This window comes from Oncorhynchus nerka, linkage group LG18, assembly GCF_034236695.1.
Source record: "Oncorhynchus nerka isolate Pitt River linkage group LG18, Oner_Uvic_2.0, whole genome shotgun sequence".
Lineage (NCBI taxonomy): Eukaryota > Metazoa > Chordata > Actinopteri > Salmoniformes > Salmonidae > Oncorhynchus > Oncorhynchus nerka.
The window spans coordinates 1555033-1570277 of record NC_088413.1 but is presented as its reverse complement, the minus strand read 5'-3'; the positions used below and the strand labels follow the sequence as shown (position 1 = coordinate 1570277).

General features: G+C 49.2%; 1 protein-coding gene across 1 annotated transcript in view; it reads left to right on the top strand.

Moving 5' to 3' along the window:
- The first annotated feature begins 292 nt into the window (after positions 1 to 292).
- LOC135561679 (CD5 antigen-like) overlaps positions 293 to 15245 on the top strand; it is a 126070-nt gene continuing 111117 nt past the window's right edge. Inside the window, exon 1 of the mRNA XM_065003412.1 lies at positions 293 to 333. The gene's annotated coding sequence lies outside the window, so the exon portion shown is untranslated. The remainder of the gene's footprint in view (positions 334 to 15245) is intronic.

Here is a 15245-nt window from a genome sequence, read left to right as displayed (position 1 = left end):
ACTCTGTTTTCATCAAAAGTACGTTCTGTCACGATTCCAAAGCTATACGATACTACAGACAGCAAGTTAATTATCTCACATCTCACGTCGCCCAGAATGCACCGCGTGGGCCAATGACGTAACATCGTCAACGTTGTTGGGTTTTTGAGCTAGTGCCCAGTAGACTCCATTCACTCCGTGAAGGAGAGCGATCCCTGTCCCAGAGTCGCCCAGAATGCACCGCGTGGGCCAAAGACGTAGGTTCGTCAACGTTTCCCATCTCCTCAAAAGTATATCTGCCGTTGTGATTTAAACTCCACTCTGGGAGACACATCGATCTGCAGGTTGAACATGGTGAGATTGGAGACTCCTAAATTGATAGTGCAGTTTGTTTAGGTGATTTAACAGCTAGTTAGCTACTTCACATGCTGATATTGTCTTTGGTATTATTGTGTGTAGATACATTTAGCTAGCCAGCCCACACAGAGAGCATTGCATTGTGGATGTTGTAGTCGATTTGAGCTGCAACAGATTTCCTCAACGATTTTCCATCTTGTTACCAACCTTATTATTAGGGAAGCACCGATAGTACATTTATGGCCGATACCGATATCCAATATTTTCCTTTCCAAAAAGAAACCATACCGATAACCGATATAAAACATTTTGCGACCTTTTAAGCATTCTAGTACAGTTAAATAGTGAATGTCTGGGGGCATTTCTGTTAGTTTTTGCTGTTCTCCAAATACTACTTTCGAGTTTATAGTAAATTAGCTTCAACTGGTGGAGGGATTCGACACACCCCATTTAGCCATACCCTAGGTTTATCTGTATTTCTACACATCCCATTTAGCCATACCCTAGGTTTATCTGTATTTCTACACACCCCATTTAGCCATACCCTAGGTTTATCTGTATTTCTACACACCCCATTTAGCCATACCCTAGGTTTATCTGTATTTCTACACATCCCATTTAGCCATACCCTAGGTTTATCTGTATTTCTACACACCCCATTTAGCCATACCCTAGGTTTATCTGTATTTCTACACATCCCATTTAGCCATACCCTAGGTTTATCTGTATTTCTACACACCCCATTTAGCCATACCCTAGGTTTATCTGTATTTCTACACACCCCATTTAGCCATACCCTAGGTTTATCTGTATTTCTACACATCCCATTTAGCCATACCCTAGGTTTATCTGTATTTCTACACATACTGATGCAGGTACCTTTTACACAGCTAGACAACTATACTGATGCAGGTACCTTTTACACAGCTAGGCAACTATACTGATGCAGGTACCTTTTACACAGCTAGGCAACTATACTGATGCAGGTACCTTTTACACAGCTAGGCAACTATACTGATGCAGGTACCTTTTACACAGCTAGGCAACTATACTGATGCAGGTACCTTTTACACAGCTAGACAACTATACTGATGCAGGTACCTTTTACACAGCTAGGCAACTATACTGATGCAGGTACCTTTTACACAGCTAGGCAACTATACTGATGCAGGTACCTTTTACACAGCTAGGCAACTATACTGATGCAGGTCCCTTTTACACAGCTAGGCAACTATACTGATGCAGGTACCTTTTACACAGCTAGGCAACTATACTGATGCAGGTACATTTTACACAGCTAGGCAACTATACTGATGCAGGTCCCTTTTACACAGCTAGGCAACTATACTGATGCAGGTCCCTTTTACACAGCTAGGCAACTATACTGATGCAGGTTCCTTTTACACAGCTAGGCAACTATACTGATGCAGGTACCTTTTACCCAGCTAGGTAACTATACTGATGCAGGTACCTTTTACACAGCTAGACAACTATACTGATGCAGGTACCTTTTACACAGCTAGGCAACTATACTGATGCAGGTACCTTTTACACGGCTAGGTAACTATACTGATGCAGGTACCTTTTACACAGCTAGGCAACTATACTGATGCAGGTACCTTTTACACAGCTAGGCAACTATACTGATGCAGGTACCTTTTACCCAGCTAGGCAACTATACTGATGCAGGTACCTTTTACACAGCTAGGCAACTATACTGATGCAGGTACCTTTTACACAGCTAGGCAACTATACTGATGCAGGTTCCTTTTACACAGCTAGGCAACTATACTGATGCAGGTACCTTTTACACAGCTAGGCAACTATACTGATGTAGGTACCTTTTACACAGCTAGGCAACTATACTGATGCAGGTACCTTTTACACAGCTAGGCAACTATACTGATGCAGGTACCTTTTGCAGGTGGTCGCATGCGGTTGGACACATGGAGGAGAGAATCATTTTCTCAGTTTCCTCAAAACCGTGTCTTTTTGAAACAACTGCTGACAGCTACAGGGACATAAACACAAACATGCTGCCTGGAGACAAGTGTCCATGATAGTAGGATCGCCAGGTCAGTTTAGTCGTGAGCTTGTGCTAAATGTGGCTAGTTAGCTAGCTTGCTAACCTAGCCAATGAGGTGTGTGTGAAAGAAATAGTCAAATAAGTTATGCTAGTTACTACCCCTGATAACTTTCCCAAATAATAATGTTTGAAAGAGTGTGTATGCTAGATAAATAGTAATGGAAATGGTAGATACTACGTTATACATTTTTCACTGAGACATCATGGCGTGTCCATCAATTTAAATCCCAACCTGTAAGGAAAGAATAAATATGAAAAAAATCCACAATATATTGGACAGAACTATGAGGTCTAAAGGTCTGTCTTTCCAAGACATTCTGTTCATCTGCAAGCAGATCTGATGATTATAGATGGAGGGAGAACCTGTTATTTACAATGGAAGAATATAACTTCCTGTAGCCTATATAATGTAACAATGACAATCATCCCTTCATATATACTGTAGTTGAAGGTTATTTTAGTGTCATAAAAAGTGTTCATTAAAACAGATCAGGATGTTTGTTGGAAGGATTCAGTGTAGATGTTCTGCTGTGTATCGAGGGGTTTATATGAAAGTGGTAGATTTGTAATTCTTTACCAGAGAAAGTTCTGGATTACTTTTCTTTGGGTGACCTCAGTCTTTGACAATTCAGCTACTTTGTTAACAGTCCTACTGTAATGTTCTGGGTGTAGCTGGTGCAGAGGAGTCAGGACAGTAGAGATATGTAACTTTACTCAAATATTCCAATAACGTGTCGTAAATACCGAGCCCACAGTAACAGACCAAACATACATAAAACAATCACGCACAAAACCATGGGGAAAACAGAGGGTTAAGTAATGAACATGTCATTTGGAATTGGAACCAGGCGTGTAAAACAAAGACAAAACAAATGGAAAATGAAAAATGGATCAGCGATGGCTAGAAGGCCGGTGGCGATGGCTACAAGGCCGGTGGCGATGGCTAGAAGGCCGGTGGCGAAGGCCAAAAGGACAGTGGCGAAGGCTAGAAGGCCGGTGGCGAAGGCTAGAAGGCCGGTGGCGATGGCTAGAAGGCCGGTGGCGAAGGATAGAAGGCCGGTGGCGATGGCTAGAAGGCCGGTGGCGAAGGCTAGAAGGCCGGTGACGTCGCTGCCCGAACAAGGAGCGGGACCGACTTCTGTGGAAGTTGTAACAGTACCCCCCCTTGACACGCAGGGCGATCCGGATGGAGATGGTGGTACTCCCGCAGCAACGGAGGGTCCAAAACGTCTTCCACCGGCACCCAGCATCTCTCCTCCGGACCGTACCCCTCCCACTCCACAAGGTACTGAAGGATTTTCGCCCGACGCCTCGAGTCCAGTATGGCTCGAAAAGCATAAACCGGGTCCCCCTGGATGTCCAGAGGGGGTGGAGGAACCACCTGCACCTCAGACTCCTGGAGTGGACCAGCCACCACCGGCCTGAGGAGAGACACATGGAACGAGGGGTTAATACGGTAATCGGGGGGAAGCTGTAACCTGAAGCAAACCTCGTTCAGTCTCCTCAGGACTTTGAACCGCGGGCCCAGCTTCCGGCAGGGCAGGCGGAGGGGCAGGTTTCGGGTCGAGTGCCAGACCGGTGAAAACCCGATGGCGGAGGTGAAAACCAGAGGTAAGGCTGACCGAGACCCAGACGTTCCATGAACGCCCTCCAGACCCTTGACGTGAACTGGGGACCTCGATCAGACACTCTATCCTCTGGCACCCCATAGTGCCTATAAGACATGTGTAAACATGGCCTCCTCAGTCTGTAGGGCCGTAGGGAGATCGGGCAAAGGAAGGAGACCGCAGGACTTAGAGAACAGATCCACAATGACCAGGATCGTGAGGGAGGAAGATCCTCGAGGAAGTCCACAGAAAGGTGCAACCAAGGTCATTGTGGAAGGTAAGGGCTGTAACGTCCCTCTGGGCAGGTGGAGGGGAGTGGGCTCTGTACGTAACGCCGCTCGATGTCCGCGTCCAGCTCCCACACTACCGGTGCCACCAGGCAAGAGGCCGGAAGTTCGGGAGTGTGATCTATGGACCGCTCCTCTGTGTCATACATCCGGGACAGTGTGTCTGCCTTAGCGTTCTGGGAACCTGGTCTGTAGGACAGTGTGTCTGCCTTAGCGCTCTGGGAACCTGGTCTGTAGGACAGTGTGTCTGCCTTAGCGTTCTGGGAACCTGGTCTGTAGGACAGTGTGTCTGCCTTAGCGTTCTGGGAACCTGGTCTGTAGGACAGTGCGTCTGCCTTAGCGTTCTGGGAACCTGGTCTGTAGGACAGTGCGTCTGCCTTAGCGTTCTGGGAACCTGGTCGTCTGCCTTAGCGTTCTGGGAACCTGGTCTGTAGGACAGTGCGTCTGCCTTAGCGTTCTGGGAACCTGGTCTGTAGGACAGTGCGTCTGCCTTAGCGTTCTGGGAACCTGGTCTGTAGGACAGTGTGTCTGCCTTAGCGTTCTGGGAAACTGGTCTGTAGGACAGTGAAAACAAAAAGGGTAAAAAACAACATGGCCCACCTTGCCTGGCGAGGGTTCAGTCTCCACCTTGCCTGGCGAGGGTTCAGTCTCCACCTTGCCTGGCGAGGGTTCAGTCTCCACCTTGCCTGGCGAGGGTTCAGTCTCCACCTTGCCTGGCGAGGGTTCAGTCTCCACCTTGCCTGGCGAGGGTTCAGTCTCCACCTTGCCTGGCGAGGGTTCAGTCCCCACCTTGCCTGGCGAGGGTTCAGTCCCCACCTTGCCTGGCGAGGGTTCAGTCTCCACCTTGCCTGGCGAGGGTTCAGTCTCCACCTTGCCTGGCGAGGGTTCAGTCCCCACCTTGCCTGGCAAGGGTTCAGTCTCCACCTTGCCTGGCGAGGGTTCAGTCTCCACCTTGCCTGGCGAGGGTTCAGTCCCCACCTTGCCTGGCGAGGGTTCAGTCTTCACCTTGCCTGGCGAGGGTTCAGTCTCCCGGTCCCCCACATCTTAGTTTCGCTCCGCCGGGCTGAGCTTCTTCGAAAAGAAAGCACAGGGGTGGACCTTTAGTGGCGTACCCGAGCGCTGAGAGAGCACGGCTCCTCACCCAGATCCCAGCAGGGGAGCCGAGGTAAACAGAGCCCTCAGGTGACCAAAAGCCCTGTCCGCCTCAGCCGTCCACTGCAGTCGCACCGGCCCCCCCTTCAGCAGTGAGGTAATGGGAGTCGCTACCTGACCAAAGCCCCCGATAAACCTCCGGTAGTAGTTGGCTACCTGACCAAAGCCCCAGATAAACCTCCGGTAGTAGTTGGCTACCTGACCAAAGAAAATCCCGGAAAATCTCGTCTACAAAAGCCTGGAAGACATCAACCCGTACGGCATGACAAGGTACTCATAGTGCCCTGAGGTGGTACTAAATGACGTCTTCCACTCGTCCCCCTCCCGGATACGCACCAGGTTGTAAGCGCTCCTGAGATCCAATTTTGTGAAGAAGCCCTGTGCATTGACTCTATCGCACTGGATATGAGAGGCAGCAGGTAGCTGTACCTCACAGTGATTTGGTTGATACCTTGATAGTCAATGCAGGGCGCAGACCGCCATCCTTCTTCACCGCCAGAACAAGGACAGGAACCGACTTCGGCGGAAGTCGTGACACCTACAACTGTCACCTTATGTAACAACTGATTTACTTAACTAAAGGCACATCTCAATATGTGGTCCAGGTGTCTTAGTGTTCCTATAGAAACCTGTGTCCAAACTCAGCATTAAATAGCATCTAATCAGAATAGTGTACAGAGCTAAGTTATTACAGCTATTTAAATGTAATGCGCTTTTTAGTGTTTATTCTGTGTCATTAAAAAAATCACTGTTGCCTATTAGATCAATATCAGTGTGAACACATCTGATTGGACTAGATCCATGTTGAGGTGAGACACGTCTGATTGGACTAGATCCATGTTGAGGTGAGACACGTCTGATTGGACTAGATCCATGTTGGGGTGAGACACGTCTGATTGGACTAGATCCATGTTGAGGTGAGGCACATCTGATTGGACTAGATCCATGTTGAGGTGAGGCACATCTGATTGGACTAGATCCATGTTGAGGCGAGACACGTCTGATTGGACTAGATCCATGTTGAGGTGAGGCACATCTGATTGGACTAGATCCATGTTGAGGTGAGACACGTCTGATTGGACTAGATCCATGTTGGGGTGAGACACATCTGATTGGACTAGATCCATGTTGAGGTGAGGCACATCTGATTGGACTAGATCCATGTTGAGGTGAGACACGTCTGATTGGACTAGATCCATGTTGAGGTGAGACACGTCTGATTGGACTAGATCCATGTTGAGGTGAGACGCGTCTGATTGGACTAGATCCATGTTAAGGTGAGGCACGTCTGATTGGACTAGATCCATGTTGAGGTGAGACACGTCTGATTGGACTAGATCCATGTTGAGGTGAGGCACGTCTGATTGGACTAGATCCATGTTGAGGTGAGGCACGTCTGATTGGACTAGATCCATGTTGAGGTGAGGCCATTCCATGTCTTTATTGGTTTGTGTGAGAAGGCAGTTTGGGAGAAGGTGGTGGACCGTTTGAGGAGTCTACAGTTCCCCTGGTGGAGGTTCTTGGAACACTGATATTTAAGTCTGAGGTTGATGAAAACAAATTTGGTGCTGAAATGTTGTGTGTTATCTTGAATACCATGCAGATGTTGGAGTACAGAATGAAATGGAGAGGAGAGGAGAGGGGGAGTAGAGGAGAGGAGAGGGGAGGAGAGGAGAAGTGGGGGGAGTAGAGGAGAGGAGAAGGGGAGGAGAAGAGAAGAGGAGAAGAGAGGAGAGGAGAAGAGAGGAGAGAGGGGGTGACGAGGAAAGGGGGAGAAGAGGAGAGGGGGAGATAAGGGGGGATAGGGGCAGAATAGGAGAAGAGAGGGGGAGAAGAGAGATTGGGAGAAGAGGAGAACAGAGAGGGAGAAGAGGAGAACAGAGAGGGAGAAGAGGAGAACAGAGGAGAAGGGGAGAAGAGGAAAGGGAGAGAAGAGTAGAGGGGGAGAAGAGTAGAGGGGGAGAAGAGGAGAAGAGAGGGGAGGTGAGAAGAGTAGAGGGGGAGAAGAGGAGAGGGGGAGAAGAGGGCAGGGGGAAGAAGAGTAGAGGGGGAGAAGAGTAGAGGGGGAGAAGAGGAGAAGAGAGGGGAGGGGAGAAGACGAGAGAGAGAAGAGGATAAGAGGGTAAGGGGGAGAGGAAGGGGAGAAGGTGGAGAGGAAGAGGAGAAGAGAGGAGAGGGGGAGGAGAAGAGATGGGGAGAGCAGAGGGGTGAGAAGAGGTGAGGGGGAAGAGGTGGAGAAGAGAAGAGGACAGGGGGAGAAGAGGAGAGGGGAGGGGGAAGAGAGGTGGAGAAGAGAAGAAGAGAGGTGGAGAAGAGGAGGGGAGAGAGGGGGGGGAGAAGAGAGGTGGAGAAGAGAGTGGGAGCAGGGAGGAGAAATGGAGAGGAGGAGAAGAGCAGAGGGGTGAGAAGGGGAGAAGGGAGGGGTAGAATTGGGGAGAAGAGAGGAGAGAAGGGGGGGAGTTGAGGAGAAGAGAGGTGGTAAAACGGAGGAGGGGGAGAAGGGGGAGAAGAGGAGAGGGGGAGAAGATGAAGAGAAAGGGGGAGAAGAGGATAGGGAGAAGGGGGAGAAGATGAAGAGAGAGGGGGAGAAGAGGGGGTGGGTGAAGAGTAGAGGGGGAGAAGAGGGGGAGAAGAGGGGGTGGGTGAAGAGTAGAGGGGGAGAAGAGTGGGTGGGTGAAGAGAAGAGGGGGTGGGTGAAGTGGAGAGGGGAGAGAGTGGGTGGGTGAAGAGGAGAGTGGGGAGAAGAGGGGGTGGGTGAAGAGAAGGGAGAGGAGAGGAGTAGAGAGGGGGAGAGGGTAGGAGAGGAGAAGAGATGGAGAGAAGAGGAGAAGAGAGGGGTTGAAGAGGAGAGGAGAGGGGGAGAAGAGGAGGGGAGAAGAGAAGGGAGAAGAATAGAGGTGGGAGGAGAGGGTAGGAGAGGAGAGGGGAGAGTAGTAAAGGAGGGAGGAGAGGGGCGAGGAGAGGGGGAGAAGAGGAGAAGAGAAGGGAGAAGAATAGAGGTGGGAGGAGAGGGTAGGAGAGGGGCGAGGAGAGGGGAGGAGAGGAGAAGAGGAGGGGGAGAAGGGGAGAAGAGAGGTAGGAGAATGAGGAGAAGAGGAGGGGAGAAGGGAGTAGAGGTGGGAGGAGAGGGTAGGAGAGGAGAAGAGAGGGGGAGAAGAGGAGAAGAGAGGGGTTGGAGAGGAGAGGGGAGAGGGGAGAAGAGTAGAGGTGGGAGGAGAGGGTAGGAGAGGGGCAAGGAGTGGAGAGGGGAGGAGAGGAGAGTAGAAGAGAGGGGGAGAAGAGGAGGAGAGAGGGGTTGAAGAGGAGGAGAGGGGGGGCGGAGAGGAGAGGGGAGAAGAGGGGGAGAGAGGGGTTGAAGAGGAGGAGAGAGGGGGAGAAGAGTAGAGGTGGGAGGAGAGGAGAGGAGAAGAGAGGGGGAGAAGAGTAGAGGTGGGAGGAGAGGGGCGAGGAGTGGAGAGGGGAGGAGAGGAGAAGAAAGGGGGAGAAGAGGAGAGGGGGAAGGGGGAAGAAGAGGGGGTGGGTGAAGAGGAGAGGGGTTGAAGAGGAGAGGAGGGGGGAGAAGGGGGGAGAAGAGGAGAAAAGAGGGGTTGAAGAGGAGGAGAGAGGGGGTGAAGAGGAGAGGAGAGGGGAGAAGAGTAGAGGTGGGAGGAGAGGGTAGGAGAGGAGAAGAGAGGGGGAGTTCATTAACTCAATTCTATTGACAATGTTTGTCTATGGAGATTGCATGGCTGAGTGTTTGATTTTATACATTTGTCAGGAAGGGGTGTAGCTGAAATAGAGTCCACTAATTTGAAGGGGTGTCCACATACTTTTGTATATATAGTGTATGTACACGTTGTTGCACCATACCAACGATAAGCCTGTCTTCCCCATCACATCATGAAAGGTCATGTTGATGTTCATTTAACCTCTGTCTCTCTCTTCCTCTGACTCCTCCCTTTCTCCTCTGTCTCTCTCTTTCTCCTCAGATCTCCAGGCTCAAAGCGTCAGTCCACCAGGTAGGTAGAGTATAAATCTACAGTGATTATAGCAGTTCAATATTAGTCACCTTTATTATCCCACATGGAGAAATTCATGTGTCCATACAAACCATTCTAAACCCCAATAACAAGTAGTGTTTTATGGAACTACTTATACTTGACATATTATATATTATATTGGTCTGATGTTAGAGTAGGAGAAGGGGGGTGTAGATGATAGAGGTCTGTTACTAAGGCAACAGGTCTGATGCTATCTGTCAGGAAGAGAGAGAGAGGAACAGAGAGAGAGAGAGAAGGCGTGGAGAGAAAGTGAGATGTCAACAGAGATAGGGCTGACAGACTAACATGCAGCCAACTGAATATCTTGTCTTTACTGACTTCTCACCAGTGATGTCATCATAACCAGTAACTTTTCCACTCTTGGTCCGGCTCAGCCCCTGACCCCTGACCTCTGAAATTAATGATTAAAAAAATTATATATATATATTTTTAAATTAGATTTATTCTCATCTGCAAAGAGTTACACATTTGCATGGAAGGGGAATGTACACTACATGACCAAAAGTATGTGGACACCTGCTAATCTAACATCTCATTCCAAAATCATGGGCATTAATATGGAGTTGGTCCCCCCCTTTGCTGCTATAACAGCCTCCACTGTTCTGTGAAGACTTTCCACTAGATGATGGAACATTGCTGCAGGGACTTGCTTCCTTTCAGCCACAACAGCATTAGTGAGGTTGGGCGATTAGGCCTGGCTCAGTCAACGTTTCAATTCATCCCTAAAGGTATTCAATGGGGTTTAGGTCAGGGCTCTGTGAAGGCCAGTAAAGTTCTTCCACATCGAACTCAACAAACTATTTCTGTATGGACCTCGCTTTGTGTACAGGGGCATTGTCATGCTGAAACAGGAAAGGGCCATCCCCAAACTGTTGCCACAAAGTTAGAAACACAGAATAGTCTAGAATGTCATTGTATGCTGTAGAGATTAGATTTCCCTTCAATGAAACTAAGGGGCCTAACATGATCCATTAAAAACAACCCCAGACCATTATTCCTCCTCCACCAAACTTTACAGTTGGCACTATGCTTTGGGGCAGGTAGTGTTCTCCTGGCATCTGCCAAACCCAGGTTTGTGGTATGGACTGCCAGATGGTGAAACGTGATTCAACACTCCAGAGAAAGTGTTTCCACTCCAGCAGACGCTTGGCATTGCACATGGTGATCTTAGGCTTGTGTGCTGCTGCTCTGCTGTAGAAACCCATTTCATGAAGCTCCAGACGAACAGTTCTTGTGCTGAAGTTTCTTCCAGAGGAAGTTTGGAATTCGGAAGTGAGTGTTGCAACCGAGGACAGATGATTTTTACACGCAACGAACTTCAGCACTCGCGGTCCCGTTCTGTGAGCTTGTGTGAGCTACCACTTCGAGGCTAAGCCACTGCTGCTCCTAGACGTTTCCACGTCACAATAACAGCACTTACAGTTGACCGGGGCAGCTAAAGCAGGGTAGAAATTAGACCAACAGACTTGTTGGAAAGGTAGCATACTATGATGGTGACGTGTTGATTGTCACTGAGTTCTTCAGTAAGGCCATTCTACTGCCATTGTTTGTCTATGGAGATTGCATGGCAGTGTGCTCGATTTTATTCACAGGTCAGGAAGGGGTGTGGCTGAAATAGCCAAATCCACTAATTTGAAGGGGCGTCCACATACTTTTGTACATACTGTAAGGTGTATCTGGGTCGGCCCGTCCTCCACCACCCCAACCCAACACATCCCACTCAGCTTTAGGATCTTAGTGAAACATTCACTATTGGTTTCAGGTGTGTTAGGTCAAGGCCAGAGTCACAACACACAGGACAGCAGACCCCCAGGGCAGGACTGAACAACCCAACAGCTGTTGAAAACAGGAAGTGGTCATGTTTTTTATACAGAATCCTTTTGTCCTACAGTTTTCCATATAAGGCATCCTGACCTCATGAACGTTGACCAGTAAATCAAATCTAGTGATACATAACGAGACATTTCTGCCGTCCATTGTGACATTGTTGGAGGATAACCAACCCTCCAATTCATTAGAATGCATTTCTCAGCCTCTATAAATGCTTAGTTACACAGTTTCTTCTGATAACTGTCTCCGGTATCAACATTTCCAAGCCAACAAATACAGGGAGAAAAGAGAATCTGTAGACATGCTGAGATAAAAGAGCATCCGCTTTACCAGAATTCAGTCAGAATTCACAAGACCACAACATACGCAGATATGTCCCCTTTTGTGGATGGGGGGTCTTTAATCAACCACAAGGCTGGGAGAGAGAGATAGTAATTACTCACTGACAAACTGAGGAGGAGACAGGGGAAGAGGGAGAGAGAGATCTTACTCACTGACAGACTGAGGAGGAGACAGGGGAGGAGGGAGAGAGAGAGAGATAGGAGAGAGATAGTTCTTACTCACTGACAGACTGAGGAGGAGACAGGGGAGGAGGGAGAGAGAGAGATAGGAGAGAGATAGTTATTACTCACTGACAGACTGAGGAGGAGACAGGGGAGGAGGGAGAGAGAGAGAGATAGGAGAGAGATAGTTCTTACTCACTGACAGACTGAGGAGGAGACAGGGGAGGAGGGAGAGAGAGAGATAGGAGAGAGATAGTTCTTACTCACTGACAGACTGAGGAGGAGACAGGGGAGGAGGGAGAGAGAGATAGGAGAGAGATAGTTCTTACTCATTGACAGACTGAGGAGGAGACAGGGGAGGAGGGAGAGAGAGATAGTTCTTACTCACTGACAGACTGAGGAGGAGACAGGGGAGGAGGGAGAGAGAGCGATAGGAGAGAGAGATAGTTCTTACTCACTGACAGACTGAGGAGGAGACAGGGGAGGAGGGAGAGAGAGATAGGAGAGAGAGATAGTTCTTACTCACTGACAGACTGAGGAGGAGACAGGGGAGGAGGGAGAGAGAGAGAGAGATAAGAGAGAGATAACTTACTCACTGACAGCCTGAGGAGGAGACAGGGGAGGAGGGAGAGAGAGATAGTTCTTACTCACTGACAGACTGAGGAGGAGACAGGGGAGGAGAGAGAGAGAGATAGGAGAGACAGATAGTTCTTACTCACTGACAGACTGAGGAGGAGACAGGGGAGGAAGGAGAGAGATAGGAGAGAGATAGTTCTTACACACTGACAGACTGAGGAGGAGACAGGGGAGGAGGGAGAGAGAGAGAGAGATAGTTCTTACTCACTGACAGACTGAGGAGGAGACGGGGGAGGAAGGAGAGAGAGATAGGAGAGAGAGATAGTTATTACTCACTGACAGACTGAGGAGGAGACAGGGGAGGAGGGAGAGAGAGAGTGATAGGAGAGAGATAGTTCTTACTCATTGACAGACTGAGGAGGAGACAGGGGAGGAGGGAGAGAGAGAGAGATAGGAGAGAGAGACAGTTCTTACTCACTGACAGCCTGAGGAGGAGACAGGGGAGGAGGGAGAGAGAGAGAGATAGGAGAGAGAGATAGTTCTTACTCACTGACAGACTGAGGAGGAGACAGGGGAGGAGGGAGAGAGAGATAGGAGAGAGAGATAGTTAATAGAAGTTAATCTCACATCATTGAAGTTAGGACGTAATGAGAGAGAAGTCATATAGCCTAGCAGTATTTTACACTCTTCAGTCCACTCTTTATGACAGCAGACTGTGGAGCCCCAGTTAGAGACAGACATGATACCTGCAGTGGTACTGATGACCCTGTTGTGGAGCACAGGTAGGATTTTGCTACACTGATATACACTTGTGACAGTTACTGAGATATGTTTTGATATTGTAAGATATATTATAATTTGCAGGGTTAGTAAAATAACATACAACTGGAAGCAGACAGTAAAAATGTGTCTCAAAGCAGGACAATGATGTGATCACCTGTAAATGTACTTTACTGTAGTCTAACTGTCCATCTGGGGACAGGCACTAATGTCAGTTAAGTTGTGATGGTGTCCTGCATCTGACTGTTGTATATTCAGTGTGTCAATGATTGATTGTATCTGTCTCTATGTAAATGAATGAGAGTATATATTATGTATTATATATTATATTGGTGTTATGTTAGAGTAGGAGAAGGGAGGGGTGTAGATGATAGAGGTCTATGAGCTGAGTCAAGATCATCAAGTCCAACACTATATGTCAAGAAAAGAGAGAGAGAGAGAGAGAGAGAGAGAGAGAGAGATGAGCATAATGAGAGGGAGGAGAGAGGAAGGGTGGGGAGAGCAGAGGACGGGAGGGGACAGAGGAGGATAAGGGAGAGAGGAGGTAGAGGAGGGAGGAGGGTAAGGGAGAGAAAAGGAGAGGGGAGAGAGAGAATTGTGGAGGAGAGAGAAAGAGAGAGAAGGGGAGGGAAGAGAGAGGGGAGGGAAGAGAGATTTGTAGAGAAGAGAGAAAGAGTAAGGGAAGGGCTCCACTAGGGCCCTCTCAGCCAGCCTGCTCCACTAGGGCCCTCTCAGCCAGCCTGTTCCACTAGGGCCCTCTGAGCCAGCCTGCTCCACTAGGGCCCTCTCAGTCAGCCGGCTCCACTAGGGCCCTCTCAGCCAGCCTGCTCCTCTAGGGCCCTCTGAGCCAGCCTGGCTCCACTAGGGCCCTCTCAGCCAGCCTGCTCCACTAAGACCCTCTCAGCCAGCCTGTTCCACTAGGGCCCTCTCAGCCAGCCTGCTCCACTAGGGCCCTCTCAGCCAGCCTGCTCCACTAGGGCCCTCTCAGCCAGCCTGTTCCACTAGGGCCCTCTGAGCCAGCCTGCTCCACTAGGGCCCTCTCAGCCAGCCTGCTCCACTAGGGCCATCTCAGCCAGCCGGCTCCACTAGGGCCCTCTCAGCCAGCCGGCTCCACTAGGGCCCTCTCAGCCAGCCTGCTCCACTAGGGCCCTCTCAGCCAGCCTGTTCCACTAGGGCCCTCTCAGCCAGCCTGTTCCACTAGGGCCCTCTCAGCCAGCCTGCTCCAATAGGGCCCTCTCAGCCAGCCGGCTCCACTAGGGCCCTCTCAGCCAGCCTGCTCCACTAGGGCCCTCTCAGCCAGCCAGCTCCACTAGGGCCCTCTCAGCCAGCCTGCTCCACTAAGGTCCTCTCAGCCAGCTGGTGTGTGTAGGAGAGTGTGAGCTGTGTGTACAAAAAGTAGAAGTACAAATGTCAAGGGAAATGAACTAAAGTGATAAATCTCGTCCTAGGTTTTATTTACTGTGGTGTTTGTTCTCCACTGGTTACCCTGTTCTCATCACAACAGGTCACACATTCTGCTGACATGATTACACACTGTGGTATTTTACCCAACAGATACAGGAGCTTGTCAATATTATATTTTCAAATTATTTTGGGTGCCTTGTAATATGAGAGAAATATATGTCTCCTATATCGACGTACATTTGGCAGGAGGTTAGGAAGTGCATCTCAGTTTCCACCTCATTTTGTGAGTAGTGGGCATATAGGCTGTCTTCTCTCTGCCTATGGTGACCTCTCTCAATAGCAAGGCTATGCTCACATTGTCTCTACATTGTCCATTTGTTTCTCTGTTTTCTATCAGTCACAGTGGTCAGATAGTCTGCCACCATGTCCTGTCTGTTTTCTATCAGTCACAGTGGTCAGATAGTCTGCCACCGTGTCCTGTCTGTTTTCTATCAGTCACAGTGGTCAGATAGTCTGCCACCGTGTCCTGTCTGTTTTCTATCAGTCACAGTGGTCAGATAGTCTGCCACCGTGTCCTGTCTGTTTTCTATCAGTCACAGTGGTCAGATAGTCTGCCACCGTGTCCTGTCTGTTTTCTATCAGTC